General features: G+C 38.7%; 1 long non-coding RNA gene across 1 annotated transcript; it reads right to left on the bottom strand.

The window, feature by feature from the left end:
- Positions 1-19: 19 nt before the first annotated feature.
- LOC140359356 (uncharacterized) lies at positions 20-4139 on the bottom strand. Its single transcript, XR_011926851.1, has 3 exons — positions 4000-4139; positions 3886-3920; positions 20-148 (listed from the first exon to the last, which is right to left on the bottom strand). It is a non-coding gene; the product is annotated as an uncharacterized lncRNA (long non-coding RNA).
- Between the last annotated feature and the right edge of the window lie 2184 nt (positions 4140-6323).

The following is a 6323-nucleotide window of genomic DNA, read 5'->3' as shown; positions in this document are numbered from 1 at the left end:
TTGGATTGGGATAGGGATAGGGTTGGTTGTTGGCAGGCTCGTTGGCGAAGCTGTCCAGAGGACTGACGTTGAGCGTGTTGGGGGTCTCCACAGTGGGCAAGTCCTCCTCAGTGACTGACACCACCTCTATCCTCTGCTCCGACAACTCCTGCACAACAAACCATTCAATCATGAGTCAATACAGGCTGACCAGAGTTGAAAGACCTCTGATTATTATAAATCAAAGTGTTGTAGAAAAGGTTTCAAAGGTAGTCCATTTTACTTAGAATTTTCGACTGACATCCGGAAGTCATTATCAATCTGAATCTACTGGTCTGAGGAGCTAGAATTTATACTGCCCTGAGGGGAGAGGATATACAGTAAATTAGTACTTGCCCTAGGGGAGGAATTTGCCCTGAAACTTGACCTGATTTTTTTTACTGGTCCTGAACTTGTGTACTTGATAAGCTCTGGGTCGCTTTGCTACCTGATAAGCAATTTTCTGGCTTGAGTTCTGCTTTGACCAAGGTTCACATAGACTGTTGTAAACAGAATGTAGATTATACCGTAAGCCCCCATTTCATCAAGAAGAAGAATCACAAACTGAGTGATGATATTGTTGTCCTATCAAAAATAGATGAAGAAAGGTTCATCATCATAGATCATCCTTTTTAATGTTTTCATTGTAAATCCCAATATTTATATAAAAAAAATAATTTCGAGGATAAGCCTAGACTCCTCATATTGGCATTTCACTGAAGCCAGCAGCACATTTTTATTTAAGCATTTTTAAACTATTTTTTTTCAGCAGCACAATTACATTAAATTACTCAAACATGTATGAATAAATTACTTATAGCTAGTTGAATTAGCTAATGTTTTTATGTATTTCTTAAATTTATGAATTTTTTTAATTGACTATCCTGTCTTTATTTATATGTTTATTTAGATAGTTTCTCATACATTTTTCCCTGTATTAATAACTGATAAAGTAATGAGGGAACACCATTGTAATATGGTTAAAAGCTCAATCAAAAGTTGATTTCTCATTTTTCTCATTTGTAACTTAAATTTTTAGCTAAATATTTTAGCTAGATATTCTTGAAAATTAAATAAGACAGTTTTCATAAACATGACCTCTCTGTCCCCTGATGAGGTAAACCTGTTCAAGTCAATTATAGCTTCTACTGAGAACAACTGTAAGGCTGAATTATTCTTAATTACAAAAACATGACATGATGGACAATAGACGATAGGTAAAAGCCGATTTTCCAATCAGAAAGCAATATGAGCCTCACAATGGCAAATGAGTCTCTCATTTGTATTGCATTTGAAAGGTAACTACTAAAAGCCCAACTCCAGCACCAATCATGAATCAGGGCTACATCCTGCTGCTCAGTGAGCGTGGTAATCTGGAGGAGAACATGAGCATGGCCTGTCCACAAACTGAGAAGGAGTTTATGCTTGACGCATCGGCACTGACCAAATATCTGTGTTAGCTTCACAGTAAGAAGGTCCTGAGATCGATTCCCGGGAGGCCTTCTGTGTGGAGTTTGCATGCTCTCCCCGTGTCTCTGTAGGTCTCCTCCGGGTGCTCCGGAATTGGTGACTAGCTTCATAAACTAACTGAAGCGGCAAATAGGATATTTTGGTCATGAAATTAGAAGTTGAGAGTTGATGACAGAAAGGGCCAATGAGGATGTGAGATAAATTACAGTACATAATGCACAAGTAAATGCAACACATTTTACTGTAAACCACTGGTCGTGTTTGGTGATTGGTCTTGGAGACACTTGTTACCTCACCTCACCACTATGAAATACTAACCCTGAGCAGGCATCCAGTGGCCCAATTTAGGAGTCAAGCTGCCAGTGGAAGAACAGCACACATTTGTTCTATAATTATATCTTATACATTTCATGTCAGTTGATGTTTTACTGTAGATTTAGAGATGATCTGAAGTGATCTAAAATAAGTTAGATTAACATATTCAACATGACAATTAAGTATTCATGACATAATAAATAATATATATAAATAGCAAAAAAAATATTATTTGGTCAACATCTCAAACAAAATTGTCAAACATTTTTAGACCCAGGCTCTCCAACACTGACAACCTGGATGATTGACACTTCCAATTGACCATAATTGCACCATAAACCTATTGAAGTGCCAGAGAGGTCTCTTGAACCCGCAACCTTAGGATGACATGAGCTGTGCCATCTAGACCACTGACACAGAGGAGCCTGGACATTGGTTCAAGTTTTGGTGGTTTCTCAGCTCTCAATTTTAACACATGCCATTTGAGAACAACGTGGCATGCTCTGTATTAAATCTTGATAAAGACAGGGATGTGTTCCAGGCTGGATTTAATTAGCCATTAAACATGCTCTTGAGTACTTTGGCTTTTCATGTTTTAGAACAAAAAACAAAACAGAAAAGCCAAATGATGTCATGTCACTCTGGCTTTTTCCACACTAGGAACTGACTTTTGATCTCTATCTACTGGCTGCAGAGGGAATTACATAGGAGAGAGAAACAAATGCTAGCTCTCCTCCGACATGCTAATGCAGCTACACAGTTGTAATGATTGTGATTTGAGTTATCATTTATGGACTTGTATGGAAATTCACAGTGGATTGTTTTTGAGGCTCGGAGGGAGAGGACTTTCAAAACATTCATCAAACTAGTGTGAGTCAAGCTAAATGCAACACAAAGTTTGTTTTTGATGAAGGAACAATGTTAAAAATGTTTGCATTATATGTGTCCTTTTAAGAATTTGAAAGCAGGGCTGCAATGATTAATCAACTAATTGTGACTTGTCGACCATAAAAAATAACCATAGTTGTATTTTGTAATAGTAATCAATGAATCTAAAAGAAAAATTATGTCTGATTTTCATTAATAATACTCTTTATTAGCAAATACAGTCACCATTATTCATGATAATATGTTTAAAAAGTTGTCAACTAATCAAGAAAAAAAAAAGATTTAGACTGACTGGTCGACAACTTAAATCATTCTTAATGGCAGCTCTCTATCAAAAAGTTTTACTATATTTTGTAAATTTTAATCTTTGATCTTCAGTTTATCTTAAGCTTTTCATAGTCAGTTGAAATATGTTCTAGTCTAGTCACCACATTTGTAATTTCCTGTAATATTCATTCTAACTGGTGAGATTTGTGACCAGACAAGGTTTTGACAGAGGCAAAAATACACGAACAACTCAAAAACAACTCGCCAAAGGCAGAGCTAACCACATAGAACCAAGTTTAGAAAGAAAACATCAAAATATATACAAGGGACAAGTATTGTATAAGAATCCGTCACTTTATCCACACGAAAGCCAGTGATTTTGTTTACCATACTAAATTAATGATGACTTACAGTTAGTAAACCAAAACCCAGAGGTGGGAAGAGTACTCAAGTAAGAGTACTGTTACTTCGAAAACGATGTTATTAATTGGAAGTACAGTGCTCAAATATTTGGGGAAACATGTAGTCTGTTCAAGTGATTGTAAGAGTAACTGTACAGTTAATAAATTAAGCATTCTTTTAGTTGAACCTGTATTTTAGTGACATGCAGACACATGTTTGACTATAAAATTCCTAAACTTATTAAAACGTGAAGACCTAATAAATAAAATCGGACTAACATCTACTGTTCCTGCTCCTCTCTCAGGACATTGGAGATGGATGTTGGAGAATATAAATCAATAATTACAATTTGTTCTTCTATCTAATCTCTTCTAAAGCTGTGTTAGAGGCCTCATAATGCATGTGTGTGAATGCTGAAGTGATGCGCCAAATGGTTTGTGAGAGGTAAGAAAATGTTAGATAGATCTAAATACATATTTCCCTGTTTGAAAATCATAAACAGGCCTTAACCAAGTCGTTACCTACCGCTACCTGTTGAGAATCCCCATCCGCAGCAGCATCTGCAATGAGCAAATCCACAAAATGAGCCAAACCTCCAGGCATCCTACACTTTAAAACGACGATTAGGTAATCACGTACTGATGTCGCTGAGGCTCATTTTGGTGCCATCATCCAGGACTCGCAGTGGGCCGTCCAAAACCATATCCTCCCCACCCGGTTCTCGTCCCGACCTTTAGTCCTGCTCTCTTTGGCTATTGTTCCCACTCCTTATTTCCTGAAGTGGCGCCTCGTGCCGTGACTGCACCCCCCTGACCAAGATACCTGAGCAGGGGATCAGATGACCCGAGGGAGGAGGTGGTGCTCAGGTTTCTTTGTCGCTATGGCAACAGTGCAGAGGAGGGCTAAACGACAGAGTGGTCACCAAATAGGGGTCTGCTGCTCGCATTCTCCAGCTGCTCTGTCAATAATGAGCAACATGAAAGAAAGTGAGGTTTAAGGGTCACTGAATTCCAGGGTCGAGATAGTGTTTCTATAGAGTAGTGTAGCGACTCAGCCACGGAAGCACAGGACAGAGGAGAGAAGGTGAGTAAAGAAGGTGAGTAAAGAGAGACAAAACAGCTCCCAAAAGTCATTCATACATTAAATGAAAGCTTAAACCTTGGCTGGTATAGTTAAGACTAAAATCTTCTGTGTCGACTGAAGAAATTATTGCCAGACTAACGATGAGGGGACAGTACAACGTGTATAAAAACACACTCACTTTACCATACAGTACATTACATTAGAGCAGATGTATGCAACCTTTTTCCGCACAAAATCTACTTTTTGGGTCAGCAAGATCTACCAGTACATTTTTATTATTAAAGGCGGTATGGACGATTTTTCGGCGATTTGAGAACGCAGGCGGAAGTGCGCATGCGCACTCCCCCGTGCGGACTGATACAACACACATGTGCGTTTGTTTATTAGCGCAACGGAGCGCATCACATCGCTCGTCTCCCGTAGATTTCTGTCCACTTCTGCGTCAGCTCGAACTGTCTTTCTCCGTCTTCATTTTGCCCCGTACACTGAGGGAACTATATTATGATAGATCCATGTGCTTAGGCACGCGGAAACGTGAGGACGAACCGCACGCGGCTGCAGGTGAGCGGTAGGTGCGTTTTATGATTGATACGTGGCAGGACAAATGATTTATCCACGCCACGAGGAAATATGATAAAAAATGTGCTGAAAAAAATCGGCCATACCACCTTTAAGTGTCATAAATATTGATCACAGATGACAAACAGTAGGTCTATTTTAAATAAGCACTAAATTGAAATAAAATGTGTTGAACTGCAGTATCACATAGATAAAGGATCTTTACATTTTTGTTTTAATTTGTTTTAATTAGGCATATTTGATTTTTTTATTTGTTTCAGGTAATTATTTGTCAGTAATGGGTAATTTCAAGACACTCTTTAGTATAATCAAATAGAGATGCTGCATCTCAGTGGGACTTTCCTGGTTAAAGAAAGGTCGGTAAATAAATAAATAAATGCTTAGCCTACTAATAAGTATTTCATTTTCAAGCAGGCGATTGTTTGCATTGCAGTTCAGTGCTAAAGTTTGTTTGTTGGTCTTCATTTCCCTCCATAGCTTGTTTTTGGTTCAAAGTTTTGAGCCACTGCAGGATTCATTTTCCTGCTCACCATAAACTCCTCCACTCACTGCTCTTTGTGAGTTTTGAGACAGACCGGGACCAGAGCACATGGAGCGAACTGACGCGGCTGAAATTCACAAACTATAAGGGCCGCTGCTAGCCATTATGGAGCCCTAAGCAGAAAAGCTTTGTGGTGCATATTCATAATATTTTATAAATATTTCATAAATCACAATAGTACAAATCATATAATTGTATGTATTCTGGTGCATTTTGTGCCTGCTCCAGAGTCACCTGGAGCCCTTCTCCTGATCTTCTGGAGATCAGATCGAGGGTCTAGAAAACAATACAGGCCGAAAATGATTGACCCTTTCTGTTGCATTTATGAAAACATGATTCAGACTTTTGTAAGAAGAAGTTGAACCACTTTGGCTTTGCGTGCGGTTCACGGCGCCAGCTGGACGCACCAGTGCAAGGAGATCATGCCGGAGAGGTCTCAGTCACAACCCGTCCGCTACAACTCAGGGCCCTCTGGGTTCCTCTCCCTAAATTTATTGATATTCACAGTTTACATCACATGTTTAACATTCCACATATGGTTTGGATCTTGTCCAAGAATGGTTTATAGTCACAAGATTAATCACACACAATGTTAGTTTTCACAAGTCCTTGCTTAATCAGAAATATCTGTTTCCCGTCTCGGCTCAGTCCAAACACAGTATATCTCTTCTGACTTGATTTAATGATCAAAAAGATGGGTCTAATCTGACCATCTTTTTACTGCAATGATTAAAACAAAAACACTTACATGAGGCTAAAT

Source organism: Eucyclogobius newberryi, unplaced genomic scaffold, assembly GCF_026437365.1.
Source record: "Eucyclogobius newberryi isolate DKJ021-1_F unplaced genomic scaffold, fEucNew1.0.hap1 SCAF_14, whole genome shotgun sequence".
Classification (NCBI taxonomy): Eukaryota; Metazoa; Chordata; class Actinopteri; order Gobiiformes; family Gobiidae; genus Eucyclogobius; species Eucyclogobius newberryi.
This window is presented reverse-complemented; position numbering and strand designations above follow the sequence as displayed.